The 18,046-nt window shown below is 38.9% G+C and overlaps 1 protein-coding gene across 1 annotated transcript in view; it reads left to right on the forward strand.

The window, feature by feature from the left end:
- The window catches only part of RPTOR (regulatory associated protein of MTOR complex 1), a gene marked incomplete in the record, with an annotated part of 987,319 nt that overhangs the window by 816,164 nt on the left and 153,109 nt on the right, over positions 1 to 18,046 (forward strand).

The following is an 18,046-nucleotide window of genomic DNA, read 5'->3' on the forward strand; positions in this document are numbered from 1 at the left end:
TCCGGGGGAGTGGGAACTCCATCCGGAAATCTTTGCCCAAATAACTCAATTATGGGGCATTCCAGACATGGATCTGATGGCGTCTCGTCAGAACTTCAAGGTTCCTTGCTACGGGTCCAGATCCAGGGATCCCAAGGCGACCCTAGTAGATGCACTAGTAGCACCTTGGACCTTCAACCTAGCTTATGTATTCCCACCGTTTCCTCTCATCCCCAGGCTGGTAGCCAGGATCAATCAGGAGAGGGCCTCGGTGATCTTGATAGCTCCTGCATGGCCACGCAGGACTTGGTATGCAGACCTGGTGAATATGTCATCGGCTCCACCATGGAAGCTACCTTTGAGACAGGACCTTCTTGTTCAGGGTCCATTCGAACATCCGAATCTGGTTTCCCTCCAACTGACGGCTTGGAGATTGAACGCTTGATTTTATCAAAGCGTGGGTTTTCAGATTCTGTAATAGATACTCTGATTCAGGCTAGAAAGCCTGTAACTAGAAAAATTTACCATAAAATATGGAAAAAATATATCTGTTGGTGTGAATCTAAAGGATTCCCATGGAACAAGATAAAAATTCCTAAGATTCTATCCTTTCTACAAGAAGGTTTGGAGAAAGGATTATCTGCAAGTTCTCTGAAGGGACAGATCTCTGCTTTATCTGTTTTACTTCACAAAAGACTGGCAGCTGTGCCAGATGTTCAATCATTTGTTCAGGCTCTGGTTAGGATCAAGCCTGTTTACAGACCTTTGACTCCTCCCTGGAGTCTAAATCTAGTTCTTTCAGTTCTTCAAGGGGTTCCGTTTGAACCCTTACATTCCGTAGATATTAAGTTATTATCTTGGAAAGTTTTGTTTTTGGTTGCAATTTCTTCTGCTAGAAGAGTTTCAGAGTTATCTGCTCTGCAGTGTTCTCCGCCCTATCTGGTGTTCCATGCAGATAAGGTGGTTTTGCGTACTAAGCCTGGTTTTCTTCCGAAAGTTGTTTCCAACAAAAATATTAACCAGGAGATAGTTGTACCTTCTTTGTGTCCGAATCCAGTTTCAAAGAAGGAACGTTTGTTACACAATTTGGACGTAGTCCGTGCTCTAAAATTCTATTTAGAGGCTACTAAAGATTTCAGACAAACCTCTTCCTTGTTTGTTGTTTATTCTGGTAAAAGGAGAGGTCAAAAAGCGACTTCTACCTCTCTTTCCTTTTGGCTTAAAAGCATTATCCGATTGGCTTATGAGACTGCCGGACGGCAGCCTCCTGAAAGAATCACAGCTCACTCCACTAGGGCTGTGGCTTCCACATGGGCCTTCAAGAACGAGGCTTCTGTTGACCAGATATGTAAGGCAGCGACTTGGTCTTCACTGCACACTTTTGCCAAATTTTACAAATTTGATACTTTTGCTTCTTCGGAGGCTATTTTTGGGAGAAAGGTTTTACAAGCCGTGGTGCCTTCCATTTAGGTGACCTGATTTGCTCCCTCCCTTCATCCGTGTCCTAAAGCTTTGGTATTGGTTCCCACAAGTAAGGATGACGCCGTGGACCGGACACACCAATGTTGGAGAAAACAGAATTTATGCTTACCTGATAAATTACTTTCTCCAACGGTGTGTCCGGTCCACGGCCCGCCCTGGTTTTTTAATCAGGTCTGATGAATTATTTTCTCTAACTACAGTCACCACGGTATCATATGGTTTCTCCTATATATATTTCCTCCTGTCCGTCGGTCGAATGACTGGGGTGGGCGGAGCCTAGGAGGGATCATGTGACCAGCTTTGCTGGGACTCTTTGCCATTTCCTGTTGGGGAAGAGAATATCCCACAAGTAAGGATGACGCCGTGGACCGGACACACCGTTGGAGAAAGTAATTTATCAGGTAAGCATAAATTCTGTTTTTTCTATTACATATTGCAAGATGTCCCACGTTGAAACTGAGTCAGAAGATACTTCTGGAAAATCGCTGCCTGGGGCTGGAGCTACCAAAGCTAAGTGTATCTACTGTAAACTTATGGTATCTGTTCCTCCAGCTGTTGTTTGTACTGTTTTGTCATGACAAACTGTTTATGCAGATAATATTTCCTTTAGTACGGTTACATTACCTGTTGCTGTTCTGTCAACATCTAATACTCAGAGTGTTCCTGATAACATAAGAGATTTTGTTTTGAAATCCATTAAGAAGGCTATGTCTGTTATTCCTCCTTCTAGTAAACGTAAAAAGTCTTTTAAAACTTCTCATTTTTCAGATGAATTTTTAAATGAACATCATCATTCTGATTCTGATAATGGTTCTTCTGGTTCAGAGGATTCTGTCTCAGAGGTTGATGCTGATAAATCTTCATATTTATTTAAAATGAAATTTATTCGTTCTTTACTTAAAGACGTCCTAATTGCATTAGAAATTGAGGATTCTGGTCCTCTTGATACTAAATCTAAACGTTTAGATAAGGTTTTTAAATCTCCTGTAGTTATTCCAGAAGTTTTTCCTGTCCCTAGTGCTATTTCTGAAGTAATTTCCAGGGAATGGAATAATTTGGGTAATTCATTTACTCCTTCTAAACGTTTTAAGCAATTATATCCTGTGCCATCTGACAGATTAGAGTTTTGGGACATAATCCCTAAAGTTAATGGGGCTGTCTCTACTCTTGTTAAGCGTACTACTATTCCTACGGCAGATGGTACTTCCTTAAGGATCCTTTAGATAGGAAAATTGAATCCTTTCTAAGAAAAGCTTACTTGTGTTCAGGTAATCTTCTTAGACCTGCTATATCTTTAGCGGATGTTGCTGCAGCTTCATCTTTTGGTTAGAAGCTTTAGCGCAACAAGTAACAGATCATAATTCTCATAGCATTTTTATTCTTCAACATGCTAATAATTTTATTTGTAATGCCATCTTTGATATCATTAGAGTTGATGTCAGGTATATGTCTCTAGCTATTTTAGCTAGAAGAGCTTTATGGTTTAAGACTTGGAATGCTGTTATGTCTTCTAAGTCTACTCTGCTTTCCCTTTCTTTCCAGGGTAATGATCGTTTTCGTTCCTTTTGTCACAACAAGGAACAAAAACCTGATCCTTCATCCTCAGGAGCGGTATCAGTTTGGAAACCATCTCCAGTCTTGAATAAATCCAAGCCTTTTAGAAAATCAAAGCCAGCTCCTAAATCCATATGAAGGTGCGGCCCTCATTCCAGCTTAGCTGGTAGGGGGCAGATTACGTTTTTTCTAAGAAATTTGGATCAATTCCGTTCACAATCTTTGGATTCAGAACATTGTTTCAGAAGGGTACAGAATTGGCTTCAAGATAAGGCCTCCTGCAAAGAGATTTTTTCTTTCCCGTGTCCCAGTAAACCCAGCGAAGGCTCAAGCATTTCTGAAATGTGTTTCAGATCTAGAGTTGACTGGAGTAATTTTGCCAGTTCCAGTTCTGGAACAGGGACTGGGGTTTTATTCAAATCTCTTCATTGTACCAAAGAAGGAAAATTCCTTCAGACCAGTTCTGGATCTAAAAATATTGAATCGTTATGTAAGGATACCAACATTCAAAATGGTAACTGTAAGGACTATCCTGCCTTTTGTTCAACAAGGGCATTATATGTCTACTATAGATTTACAGGATGCATATCTGCATATTCCGATTCATCCAGATCACTATCAGTTTCTGAGATTCTCTTTCCTAGACAAGCATTACCAGTTTGTGGCTCTGCCGTTTGGCCTAGCTACAGCTCCAAGAATTTTTTACGAAGGTTCTCGGTGCCCTTCTGTCTGTAATCAGAGAACAGGGTATTGTGGTATTCCTTATTTGGACGATATCTTGGTACTTGCTCAGTCTTCACATTTAGCAGAATCTCATTCGAATCGACTTGTGTTGTTTCTTCAACATCATGGTTGGAGGATCAATTTACCAAAAAGTTCATTGATTCCTCAGACTTAGGTAACCTTTTTAGGTTTTCAGATAGATTCAGTATCCATGACTCTATCTTTGATAGACATGAGACATCTAAAGTTGATATCAGCTTGTCGAAACCTTCAGTCACAATCTTTCCCTTCGGTAGCCTTATGCATGAAAATTCTAGGTCTTATGACTGCGGCATCGGACGCGATCCCCTTTGCTCGTTTTCACATGCGGCCTCTTCAGCTCTGTATGCTGAACCAGTGGTGCAGGGATTACACAAAGATATCTCAATTAATATCTTTAAAACCGATTGTACCACACTCTCTGACGTGGTGGACAGATCACCATCGTTTAGTTCAGGGGGCTTCTTTTGTTCTTCCGACCTGGACTGTAGTTTCAACAGATGCAAGTCCTACAGGTTGGGGAGCTGTGTGGGGGTCTCTGACAGCACAAGGGGTTTGGGAATCTCAGGAGGTGAGATTACCGATCAATATTTTGGAACTCCGTGCAATTTTCAGAGCTCTTCAGTCTTGGCCTCTTCTAAAGAGAGAATCGTTCATTTGTTTTCAGACAGACAATGTCACAACTGTGGCATACATCAATCATCAAGGAGGGACTCACAGTCCTCTGGCTATGAAAGAAGTATCTCGAATTCTGGTATGGGCGGAATCCAGCTCCTGTCTAGTTTCTGCGGTTCATATCCCAGGTATAGACAATTGGGAAGCGGATTATCTCAGTCGCCACACGTTTCATCCGGGCGAATGGTCTCTTCTCCCAGAGGTATTTCTTCAGATTGTTCAAATATGGGGTCTTCCAGAAATAGATCTGATGGCTTCTCATCTAAACAAGAAACTTCCCAGGTATCTGTCCAGATCCAGGGATCCTCAAGCGGAAGCAGTGGATGCGTTTTCACTTCCTTGGAAGTATCATCCTGCCTATGTCTTTCCGCCTCTAGTTCTTCTTCCAAGAGTAATCTCCAAGATTCTGGAGGAATGCTCATTTGTTCTGCTGGTGGCTCCAGCATGGCCTTTCAGGTTTTTGGTATGCGGATCCTGTCCGGATGGCCTCTTGCCAACCGTGGACTCTTCCGTTAAGACCAGACCTTCTGTCTCAAGGTCCTTTTTTTCCATCAGGATCTCAAATCCTTAAATTTAAAGGTATGGAGATTGAACGCTTGATTCTTAGTCAAAGAGGTTTCTCTGACTCTGTGATTAATACTATGTTACAGGCTCGTAAATCTGTATCTAGGGAGATATATTATAGAGTCTGGAAGACTTATATTTCTTGGTGTCTTTCTCATCATTTTTCCTGGCATTCTTTTAGAATTCTGAGAATTTTACAGTTTCTTCAGGATGGTTTGGATAAAGGTTTGTCTGCAAATTCCTTGAAAAGACAAATCTCTGCTCTTTCTGTTCTTTTTCACAGAAAGATTGTTAATCTTCCTGATATTCATTGTTTTGTACAAGCTTTGGTTCGTATAAAACCTGTCATTAAGTCAATTTCTCCTCCTTGGAGTTTGAATTTGGTTCTGGGGGCTCTTCAAGCTCCTCCATTTGAATCTATGCATTCTTTGGACATTAAATTACTTTTTTGAAAAGTTTTGTTCCTTTTGGCCATCTCTTCTGCCAGAAGAGTTTCTGAATTATCTGCTCTTTCTTGTGAGTCTCCTTTTCTGATTTTTCATCAGGATAAGGCGGTGTTGCGAACTTCTTTTAAATTTTTACCTAAGGTTGTGAATTCTAACAACATTAGTAGAGAAATTGTGGTTCCTTCATTATGTCCTAATCCTAAGAATTCTAAGGAGAAATCATTGCTTTCTTTGGATGTAGTTAGAGTTTTGAAATATTATGTTGAAGCTACTAAGAATTTCCGAAAGACTTCTAGTCTATTTGTTATATTTTCCGGTTCTAGGAAAGGTCAGAAGGCTTCTGCCATTTCTTTGGCATCTTGGTTGAAATCTTTAATTCATCATGCTTATGTCGAGTCGGGTAAAACTCCGCCTCAAAGGATTACAGCTCATTCTACTAGGTCAGTTTCTACTTCCTGGGCGTTTAGGAATGAAGCTTCGGTTGTTCAGATTTGCAAAGCAGCAACTTGGTCTTCTTTGCATACTTTTACTAAATTCTACCATTTTGATGTGTTTTCTTCTTCTGAAGCAGTTTTTGGTAGAAAAGTACTTCAGGCAGCTGTTTCAGTTTGATTCTTCTGCTTATAATTTCAGTTTTTTTCATTATAAGTTTTAAACTTTGTTTGGGTGTGGATTATTTTCAGCGGAATTGGCTGTCTTTATTTTATCCCTCCCTCTCTAGTGACTCTTGCGTGGAAAGATCCACATCTTGGGTAGTCATTATCCCATACGTCACTAGCTCATGGACTCTTGCTAATTACATGAAAGAAAACATAATTTATGTAAGAACTTACCTGATAAATTCATTTCTTTCATATTAGCAAGAGTCCATGAGGCCCACCCTTTTTTGTGGTGGTTATGATTTTTTGTATAAAGCACAATTATTCCAATTTCTTATATTTATGCTTCGCACTTTTTTTCTTATCACCCCACTTCTTGGCTATTCGTTAAACTGATTTGTGGGTGTGGTGAGGGGTGTATTTATAGGCATTTTGAGGTTTGGGAAACTTTGCCCCTCCTGGTAGGAATGTATATCCCATACGTCACTAGCTCATGGACTCTTGCTAATATGAAAGAAATGAATTTATCAGGTAAGTTCTTACATAAATTATGTTTTTGATTGACCTACTTTCAATCATATTATATCAGAATTACTTTTTATTTATGGATACATATAATTTGCAGAAACAGGGGACAGCAATGGGCTTCAACGTCGCCCCCACATACGCTAACATATTCATGAACAGCTTTGATGATTACTTTGTGTACCCTCATGGCTTGTTTCAACTCTATGGTGCCTCCTGGTGGAGGTTCATAGATAATGTGTTCGGCGTGTTGGGGGGCGGCGTTGGTAGCCTATTATCGTTCGTTCAAGATTTCAATGACTCAGAGGACTGAAATTTACTCTGAATATGAGCAAAATTGGCATTGAATATTTGGATAAATATGTGTATATTGAAAAAGGTTTTTTTAAAGACAGTCCTCCATGTAAAAAGTACTGATAGAAATAATCTACTGAAATATGGCAGTTGTCATCTGGACAATGTATTCAAGGCCATTCCAAAAAGTCAGTTCACAAGGGTGAAACGTATAGTCTCAGACAACAGTAAATGTAAATATAGATTGGAAGAAATGCAAACAAATTTATCACCAGAAATTATCCCCCCAACTCTGATTGCAGAACAGCTTAATGTAGTGACCAATGAGAATAAACAAATTAGAAAGAAAAATATCAGGAAGGAAATAATTATATTCCTGACCCAGTTTAATAGACTGAGTCAAAAAATCACAGGTATACTGAAGATACCCTGGCATATTTTGAGGGAATGTAACCCACAGGTCAATGAATTCAAATTGTGCCCAATGGTAGCCTATAGGAGGAATCAAAGCATTAAAGATATGTTAGTACATACCGATATAGGTATTAGTAAGCAAAGTATACAGAGAACAATAGGCACAAAAATAAGTGGATGCTATCCATGTCTTAATTGCAGTAACTGCAGCTCAATGATAAAAGGTGAATATTTTCATCATCCAATAAATGGAAAAAAGTTTTGTATTAATAAATACTTAACATGCAGAGCGACTTATTCCATCTATCTAATCAAATGTTCTTGTGGCCTTATTTACATAGGTGAGACCTGTAGGGAGGTAAGGGAGAGGATAACGGAACATAAATCTAATACCAGATGCAACAATAAAGATGCTCCTGTATCCTCTCACCTCCTCTCTTAATATAAGCCAGTTGAGGTTCCAAATTATAGAACAAGTAGATAGACCAAGAAGGGGAGGGGACAGGGAGCATCTTTTAAAAATCAGAGAGATGTTCTGCATTTTATATTAGAGGCCCTTACCCCTAAAGGTACGAATAAAGACTATGATTGGAGCCTGTTCCTTTAAATCAAATTATTTTCTTTAATTAGTTGTTTTACATTTTAGCTGAACCAGCTTACTTCTATTTCTCTTTCATTTTAGGTTAATATGTTATGTGCAATAACTCCTCTTTTAATTGTATATATGGGTTTTATGTGTTTTTAATGTAAATATAACAGACTGTTCTCGTGAGACCATCTGCAAGAAAAATAAAAAGGGATGTACTATGATTTACATCCACAAGATGTTACTATTGTACATAAAATGGTCACATGAGAACAGGTAACGGGTGAAAGGTATAAAAGTCACAAACCTGTGTATAATTAAGTATTCATGACTAAGGGCCTAAGACAGGCCTGAAACGTTGTATGTTTCTCCAACATAGGTGTGTCCGGTCCACGGCGTCATCCTTACTTGTGGGATATTCTCTTCCCCAACAGGAAATGGCAAAGAGCCCAGCAAAGCTGGTCACATGATCCCTCCTAGGCTCCGCCTACCCCAGTCATTCTCTTTGCCGTTGTACAGGCAACATCTCCACGGAGATGGCTTAGAGTTTTTTAGTAAAAAGCTGGCAGCTGTGCCAGATGTTCAAGCCTTTGTTCAGGCTCTGGTTAGAATCAAGCCTGTTTACAAACCTTTGACTCCTCCTTGGAGTCTCAACTTAGTTCTTTCAGTTCTTCAGGGGGTTCCGTTTGAACCCTTACATTCCGTTGATATTAAGTTATTATCTTGGAAAGTTTTGTTTTTGGTTGCAATTTCTTCTGCTAGAAGAGTTTCAGAATTATCTGCTCTGCAGTGTTCTCCTCCTTATCTGGTGTTCCATGCAGATAAGGTGGTTTTACGTACTAAACCTGGTTTTCTTCCAAAAGTTGTTTCTAACAAAAACATTAACCAGGAGATAGTCGTACCTTCTTTGTGTCCGAATCCAGTTTCGAAGAAGGAACGTTTGTTGCACAATTTGGATGTTGTTCGCGCTCTAAAATTCTATTTAGATGCTACAAAGGATTTTAGACAAACATCTTCCTTGTTTGTTGTTTATTCTGGTAAAAGGAGAGGTCAAAAAGCAACTTCTACCTCTCTCTCTTTTTGGATTAAAAGCATCATCAGATTGGCTTATGTGACTGCCGGACGGCAGCCTCCTGAAAGAATCACAGCTCATTCCACTAGGGCTGTGGCTTCCACATGGGCCTTCAAGAACGAGGCTTCTGTTGATCAGATATGTAGGGCAGCGACTTGGTCTTCACTGCACACTTTTACCAAATTTTACAAGTTTGATACTTTTGCTTCTTCTGAGGCTATTTTTGGGAGAAAGGTTTTGCAAGCCGTGGTGCCTTCCATTTAGGTGACCTGATTTGCTCCCTCCCTTCATCCGTGTCCTAAAGCGTTGGTATTGGTTCCCACAAGTAAGGATGACGCCGTGGACCGGACACACCTATGTTGGAGAAAACAGAATTTATGTTTACCTGATAAATTACTTTCTCCAACGGTGTGTCCGGTCCACGGCCCGCCCTGGTTTTTTAATCAGGTCTGATAATTTATTTTCTTTAACTACAGTCACCACGGTATCATATGGTTTCTCCTATGCAAATATTCCTCCTTAACGTCGGTCGAATGACTGGGGTAGGCGGAGCCTAGGAGGGATCATGTGACCAGCTTTGCTGGGCTCTTTGCCATTTCCTGTTGGGGAAGAGAATATCCCACAAGTAAGGATGACGCCGTGGACCGGACACACCGTTGGAGAAAGTAATTTATCAGGTAAACATAAATTCTGTTTTTTGTTCTCTGGACCCCATGTGAAATAATAAAGGTCTTTTTTATCTTGGAGGCTGGAATATACTTTTTGTTACTGGATCTTTGGGGTCTCCCAGAGATAGATCTGATGGCTTCTCGTTGGAACAACAAACTTCCCAGGTACTTTGCAAAGACAAGGGATTATCAGGCAGAGTTAGTAGATGCTTTAGTAGTTCCTTTGTCTTTTCATCTTGCTTATCTGTTTTCTCCTCTGGTTCTTCTTCCCAAAGTGATTTCCAAGAGAAACCTAGAGAAGTTGTAAGTAATCCCGACTGGCCCAGCATGGCCTTGCAGGATTTGGTATGCTGGTCTGGTTCAGATGTTTAGCTGTCCTCCTCTTCCTCTGCGGTCAGAGCTTATTTTTCAATGTCCTTTTTTTCCATCTGGACCTCAAGTCTTTGAACTTTGATGGTATGAATATAAATTGTTTAGTCCTTAGAGATAGGGGTTTCTCTGATTCTGTGATTGAAACCTTGATTCAGGCTTGTAAGCATGTAACTAGGAGAATATATCACAATGTCTGGAAGGCCTTTATTTCTTGGTTTATAGATGTTTTTTTCCTGGCATTCTTTCACAAATCCCAGGATTTTGCAGTTCTTGCAGGTTGGTCTAGATTAGTGCCTGTCTGCCAGTTCTCTGTAGTTAAGATTTCTGCTCTCATTTTGTTCAAAATCTTCCTGATATTCATAGTTTTGTCCAGGCTCTGCTCCATATTAAACCTGTAATCAAGCCATTTTTTCCTCCATAGAATCTTAACTTGGTGTTAAGGGTTTTGCAGGCTCCTCCTTTTGAGCCTTTGCATAAGGTGGATATTACACTACTTTTGACTATTTCTTCTGCTAGAAGAGCTTCTGAATTTTCTGCTCTTTCTTGTGAGCCTCCTTATCTGATTTTTCATCAGGATAAGGCTGTTTTACAGAGTTCATTTGATAATTTTTTTTGCCTAAGGTTCTTTATTCAGAAAACATAAATAGAAAGATTGTTGTTCCTTCTTCTGGATTTAATTTCTCAGTGAAGAAAAAGTTTTTAAATTCCTTCCTTTGTTATTACTTATGGACTTCACAGCTTGGGGGTATTAGTTCCCAGGACAAATGGATTATGGACTCTCACCACCTGTTTGAAGAAAAAAAAACATAATTCATGCTTACCTGATAAATTCATTTATTTCATAGTGGTGAGAGTCCACAAGACCCTACCCTTATGTTTTTTAGGGTTCATTTTTTTCTTAGCACATCCTTTTTCCCTGCTCCTTTTTATAGCTCTCATTCACTTTTCTTGCCTCACTTTTCTTGGCTATATGTTAGACTGAGGTGTGTGAGAGGTGGGATGGGTTTTATAGGGCTCTTGGGGTTTGGGAATCTTTGCCTCATGCTAGTGGTAGAGAAGAGTAATTTCCAAGAGTAATGGATTGTGGACTCTCACTACCATGAAAGAACTGAATTTATCAGGTAAGCATAAATTGTTTTCCCCATTAGCTCTTTCTTAAAGGGACAGTATAGTCCAAAATAATTTTTTATGTTTCAGATAGGGCATGTAATATTAAACAAATTTTCCAAATTACCTTTATCACCAATTTTGCTTTCTTCTCTTGGTATTCTTAGTTGAAAGCTAAACCTAGGAGGTTCATATGCTAATTTCTAAGCCCTTGAAGGCCGCCTCTTCTCTCAGGGCATTTTGACAGTTTTTCACCAGTAGAGGGTCTTAGTTCATGTGCTTCATGTAGATAACATTGAGCTCACGCATGTGGAGTTCTTAGGAGCCAGCACTGATTAGCTAAAATGCAAGTCTGTCAAAAGAACTGAAATAAGGGGGCAGTTTGCAGAGGCTTAGATACAAGATAATCACAGAGGTAAAAAGTGCATTTATATAACCGTGTACGTTATGCAAAACTAGGGAATGGGTAATAAAGAAATTATCTGTCTTTTAAAACAATAAAAATTCTGGTGTAGATTGTCCCTTTAAGCTCAGAGGATTTAAACTGACATGAAACACAATTCTTTTTTTATATATCCATTGTCAAAGCAGCTGCAATACACTATTGGGAGCAAGATGAACACATCAAGTGAGCCAGTGACAAGAGGCATGCCTTTATGTATTGGAAGTAAAGTGGAAAGATGTTTGTGACATCTTTATGGACTGGTCCACTTGATACTATTTTGGTGTCATGTTTGTCATCTCCCACTATTCTTTGTCTTTTAATTAGACACAATTTGTTTGAAGATGTCTGCAGAAAAGCTCTAATTTGCCATTATTATATGCCTGGCTTATTTCTTGTTCCTAGTGCCGCAATGCCACTGTGGTCACAGTTGATGTTTAACTGTTAGTTTTCTTTTATCTGTTTTAGCCATAGGTAGGTGATATTAACGTTTGAAAACAAATCATCTTCTAGGGTTGGCATTGTGTAGTCTGTAATGTTCATTTTGTGCAGACAAAGAGGTTAAGCTTTGTTATCTGTTTATTAAACAGATCAATGAAAGAAAATGCTTTTAATAGCATTTAGAAAATTTAAAGATGAAGTATCATAGATGTGATTTGCTTTGTGCTTGATTTATTGTTGAATAGTGTTCCTGAGCTATTTATTGCTTCCAGTTTGTGTCCTTGGCTTGGTCGAAAGTGTATCTATTTCTCCAACATTGGTGTGTCCGGTCCACGGCGTCATCCTTACTTGTGGGAATATCTCTTCCCCAACAGGAAATGGCAAAGAGTCCCAGCAAAGCTGTCCATATAGTCCCTCCTAGGCTCCGCCCACCCCAGTCATTCTCTTTGCCGTTGCACAGGCAACATCTCCACGGAGATGGTTAAGAGTTTTTTGGTGTTTAAATGTAGGTTTTTTTTATTCTTCAAGTGTTTGTTATTTTAAAATAGTGCTGGTATGTACTATTTACTCTGAAACAGAAAAGGATGAAGATTTCGGTTTGTGAGAGGAAGATGATTTTAGCAGACAGTAACTAAAATCGATTGCTGTTTCCACATAGGACTGTTGAGATGAAGTAACTTCAGTTGGGGGAAACAGTTAGCAGACTTTTCTGCTTAAGGTATGACTAGCCATATTTCTAACAAGACCATGTAATGCTGGAAGGCTGTCATTTCCCCTCATGGGGACCGGTAAGCCATTTTCTTAGTCAAGCAAACAGAATAAAGGGCTTAATATGGGCTATAAAACTGGTAGACACTTTTATGGGCTAAACCATGCAGATAAGGTGGTTTTGCGTACTAAGCCTGGTTTTCTTCCAAAGGTTGTTTCTAACAAGAATATTAACCAGGAGATAGTTGTACCTTCTTTATGTCCGAATCCAGTTTCAAAGAAGGAACGTTTGTTACACAATTTGGACGTAGTCCGTGCTCTAAAATTCTATTTAGAGGCTACAAAAGATTTCAGACAAACATCTTCTTTGTTTGTTGTCTATTCTGGTAAAAGGAGAGGTCAAAAAGCGACTTCTACCTCTCTTTCCTTTTGGCTTAAAAGCATCATCCGATTGGCTTATGAGACTGCCGGACGGCAGCCTCCTGAAAGAATCACAGCTCACTCCACTAGGGCTGTGGCTTCCACATGGGCCTTCAAGAACGAGGCTTCTGTTGACCAGATATGTAAGGCAGCGACTTGGTCTTCACTGCACACTTTTGCCAAATTTTACAAATTTGATACTTTTGCTTCTTCGGAGGCTATTTTTGGGAGAAAGGTTTTGCAAGCTGTGGTGCCTTCCGTTTAGGTAACCTGATTTGCTCCCTCCCTTCATCCGTGTCCTAAAGCTTTGGTATTGGTTCCCACAAGTAAGGATGACGCCGTGGACCGGACACACCAATGTTGGAGAAAACAGAATTTATGCTTACCTGATAAATTACTTTCTCCAACGGTGTGTCCGGTCCACGGCCCGCCCTGGTTTTTTAATCAGGTCTGATTATTTTCTCTAACTACAGTCACCACGGTACCATATGGTTTCTCCTATATTTTTCCTCCTGTCCGTCGGTCGAATGACTGGGGTGGGCGGAGCCTAGGAGGGACTATATGGCCAGCTTTGCTGGGACTCTTTGCCATTTCCTGTTGGGGAAGAGATATTCCCACAAGTAAGGATGACGCCGTGGACCGGACACACCATTGGAGAAAGTAATTTATCAGGTAAGCATAAATTCTGTTTTTTTCCCCATATTTAATTGCATATGATTTTCCCCACATTTTCTCACCAACTTCCTTTTAGAAGGATTAGATGATCCTGCTGCCTATCACAGTCTTACCTTCAATTCATGTTTTTTGTAGTCCCGAATACTGCTGCAGAATTTGTTGCCGCTTTACAAATAATTCAGATATATAATAGAGATCCTCAATGTAACGCATGCGCGAAACACGTCAGATCCAGTGCAATTAACTTTCCACATTGTTTGTGTGATACAGCCCAAGACTGAATAAATCTGCTATTCAGCATAAATGATGACCGGCTCCATTTTTTTTCTTCCTTGAAAAGCTTAGTCCACAGTGAAATGTGTTTCGGTGTGTGCACTTTAATTTGGGTTTTCCCATCAGGTTAAGACAGTTTTGTTCTTAGATTATTTTTTTTGTGAGTTTATGGTTCCTTCATTCAATCCAAATCCTAGAAGCATTTAAGACTAGTTTGCTTCAGATATTTCAACATTTTTGGAAGCTTCTAAGGAAATCCATTTGTTTAATTAATAAAAAAAGAAAAAAGAAAATTACTTTGTGTCTAGCCTTATTTAGCAGCTTTCATCATGAAGCTTCTAAGGAACAATTGTGCAAGGCTGCCACTTGATCCTTCTTACACATTCATAAAATTGCCCTGAAAACAGCATTTAGTAAGAAGTTCTTTCAGACGATGCTTTCTGATACCCAAACAAATCCCCCAGCCTTGGTATGTTTTAACTCAGGTACTTTTAGGTTTCTTAAAGGTACAGTATACACCAATTTTCATTTAACTGCATATAATACTAACTATTATAAAGAATAATATGCACAGATACTGATCTAAAAATCCAGTGTAAAACCTTTTAAAAACTCACTTAAAAGCTCCCAATTAAGCACTGTTGATGAGGTTAGGCTTGGACACCCATTGAAAGGGGCTGAGAGCAGAAGCTCCCCTGCATATAAAAAAAGCCCCTTTACACAAACAGAAGCAATCTGAAGTATATATACTGTACATCTAAACCTTTGGGGCTTGGTTAGGATTCTAAAAATCAGCACAATGTTATTTAGAAATAAGCAAAACTATACATTTTTACAAAAACACACCCTGATGGGCTATATAAATGGATCATCTACAAAACATTTATGCGAAGATACATCTAGTGTACAATGTCCCTTTAACAGATGTTCTCTTTGACTCTCCTCTGAAGAGTAGCAACATGGGAGCCTCAAAACAACTCTCAAATGAACTGAAAACAAAGATTGTTTAACAATATGGTTATGGGGAAGGCTACAAAAAGCTATCGCAGAAATTTAAGCTGTCAGTGTCCACAGTGAGGAAATGGAAGACCACAGGCACAGTTCTTGTTAAGGCCAGAAGTGGCAGGTCAAGTTAAAATATCGGAGAGGCAAAGGATGGTGAGAACGGTCAAAAACAGCCCACAGACCACCTCCAAAGACCTACAACATCATCTTGCTGCAGATGGTGTCACTGTGCATCGTTCAACAATTCAGCGCACTTTGCACAAGGAGAAGCTGTATGGGAGAGTGATGCGGAAGAAGCCTTTTCTGCACACACGCCACAAACAGAGTCGCTTGAGGTATGAAAATGCACATTTGGACAAGCCAGCTTCATTTTGGAAGAAGGTGCTGTGGACTGATGAAACAAAGATTGAGTTTTTTGGTCATAACAAGGGGCGTTATGCATGGCGGCAAGAGACCACAGCGTTCCAAGAAAAACACTTTACCCACAGTAAAATTTGGTGAATGTCTGTGGGGCTGTGTGGCCAGTGCCGGTACTGGGAATCTTGTTAAAGTTGAGGGTCGCATGGATTCCACTCAATATCAGCAGATACTACTCTACTCTGGCATTTATGCAGAGGATGTCCAATCCACAAAAAGAACAGCACCATCCAAAGATAAGTTAAAAGTGTATCTTTATTGGGACATCTCCAAACACAGCACAAAACACGACGTTTCGGTCAGATGACCTTAATCATGTGATTAAAAACAAGACCTATAACCACTCCTTATATACCCACCTTGGGGGAGGTGATAATTACCTATACAGGTGAATTTTATACATTCTATTTATACATTCTATTTCAACATTGAACTCTTTAGCACCCTCTAGTGGTAAAACAAGGTCATTTATCATTCTTACATATTACTTGGCAAACTCACAGAAAAAAACAGAAAAAAAGGGATGACAGTATATATATATATATATATATATATATATACATACATAATTACTTATAACTTATAACATTTCACTGCAGTCCTTTGTAGATGACCTCAATATTTCAACTAGACACATTAAACTTAAATTGGTATGTAGTGAGGTATCTATAGATTTTTTGGATACTACTATTCAAAAGAATGGTAGAGAACTAAAGGTTGATTTATTTAGGAAAGAAAGTGATAGGAACAACCTATTGAAATATGAAAGTGCACACTATCCACCTCTTAACAGTCTTCCCAAGAGTCAGCTCTTAAGAGTTAAAAAAATTGTTTCAGATGATCAGCTAGCTCACAATAGACTTAGAGAAATGGGTAATCTGTTTCTACAGAGGGGTTATCCAAAGCCCTTGATTGAACGCCATATTAAAGAAGTAGAAAATATTCCCAGACAAACTATTCTTAAAGGAGAATATAATTTAGACAATAGACAAGAGAAGAATAAAAATAAACGTATGATTTTCATATCTAGATTTAACCCTTTAAGTAATAAGATCAATAACATTATTAAGAAACATTGGTCCACCATCAAAGATTTGAATCCTAATGTTATTGATTTCCAACAGTTACCTATGCCTGCATACAGGCGATGTAAAAATATTAAAGATTCATTAATAAAAGCAGATATAGGTCCAAAAAAGAAACAAGTTCAAACAGTGTTATCTACTCCCAAGTTAGGGTGTTTCCCCTGTCTCAATTGCTGTAATTGTAATAATATCATTAGAGGGGATAGCTTTCTTCACCCTCTTAATGGAAGGAAATATAAAATACCAGGCTTCTTTACTTGCAACTCTGATTATATAATCTATTTAATTAAATGTCCTTGTTCCAAAATTTACATAGGAGAGTTGACTAGGAGAATAAGAGATAGAATAAATGAACATAAATCTAACATACGGTGTGGCATTAAAGAAGCCCCTGTTGCCAATCATTTTTTGACTGCAGGACATAATATTTCTCAATTGAGATTTCAGATAATTGAGCAAGTTAAGAGACCAAGAAGAGGGGGGAATAGACAAAAATTATTAAAAAGTAGAGAGACTTTTTGGATTTATACTCTGCAATCCCTCATTCCATATGGAATGAATAAAGAGATAGATTGGAACATTACAATGTGAGCTAGTTCCACTTGAGATTTATTCATTTCTGTCAACATACTGGCTATGTGGTTGAAAACATTTATTTTAATCATATATGTGTGGGATATTATCATATCTTTCCTCAGGGTTTTGCATTTTTTCATATATCTATTGAAATGTTATAAGTAATTATGTATGTATATATATATATATATATATATATATACTGTCATCCCTTTTTTCTGTTTTTTTCTGTGAGTTTGCCAAGTAATATGTAAGAATGATAAATGACCTTGTTTTACCACTAGAGGGTGCTAAAGAGTTCAATGTTGAAATAGAATGTATAAAATTCACCTGTATAGGTAATTATCACCTCCCCCAAGGTGGGTATATAAGGAGTGGTTATAGGTCTTGTTTTTAATCACATGATTAAGGTCATCTGACCGAAACGTCGTGTTTTGTGCTGTGTTTGGAGATGTCCCAATAAAGATACACTTTTAACTTATCTTTGGATGGTGCTGTTCTTTTTGTGGATTGGACATTATTGGAGGTCATTGGCAGGACCTGGGTACGTGCACCTCCCTGCAGATTGATGCTGTTTTCATTCTTCCATATATTTGATTTATGCAGAGGAACAAGTACATTGTTCTGTAATGGCCATCCCAGTCCCCAGACCTGAATATCATTGAAAATCTGTGGGGTGATTTGAAGCAGGCTGTCCATGCTCGGCAACTATCAAACCTAACTGAACTGGGGATGTTTTGCAAGGAGGAATGGTCCAAAATACCTTCATCCAGAATCCAGACACTCATTACAGGCTATAGGAAGCGTCTAGAGCTGTTATTTCTGCTAAAGGAGGCTCTACTAAATATTGATGCAATATTTCTGTTGGGGTGCCCAAATGTATGCACCTGGCTAATTTTGTTTTG

The sequence above is a fragment of the Bombina bombina genome, chromosome 1, assembly GCF_027579735.1.
Source record: "Bombina bombina isolate aBomBom1 chromosome 1, aBomBom1.pri, whole genome shotgun sequence".
Taxonomy (NCBI): Eukaryota; Metazoa; Chordata; class Amphibia; order Anura; family Bombinatoridae; genus Bombina; species Bombina bombina.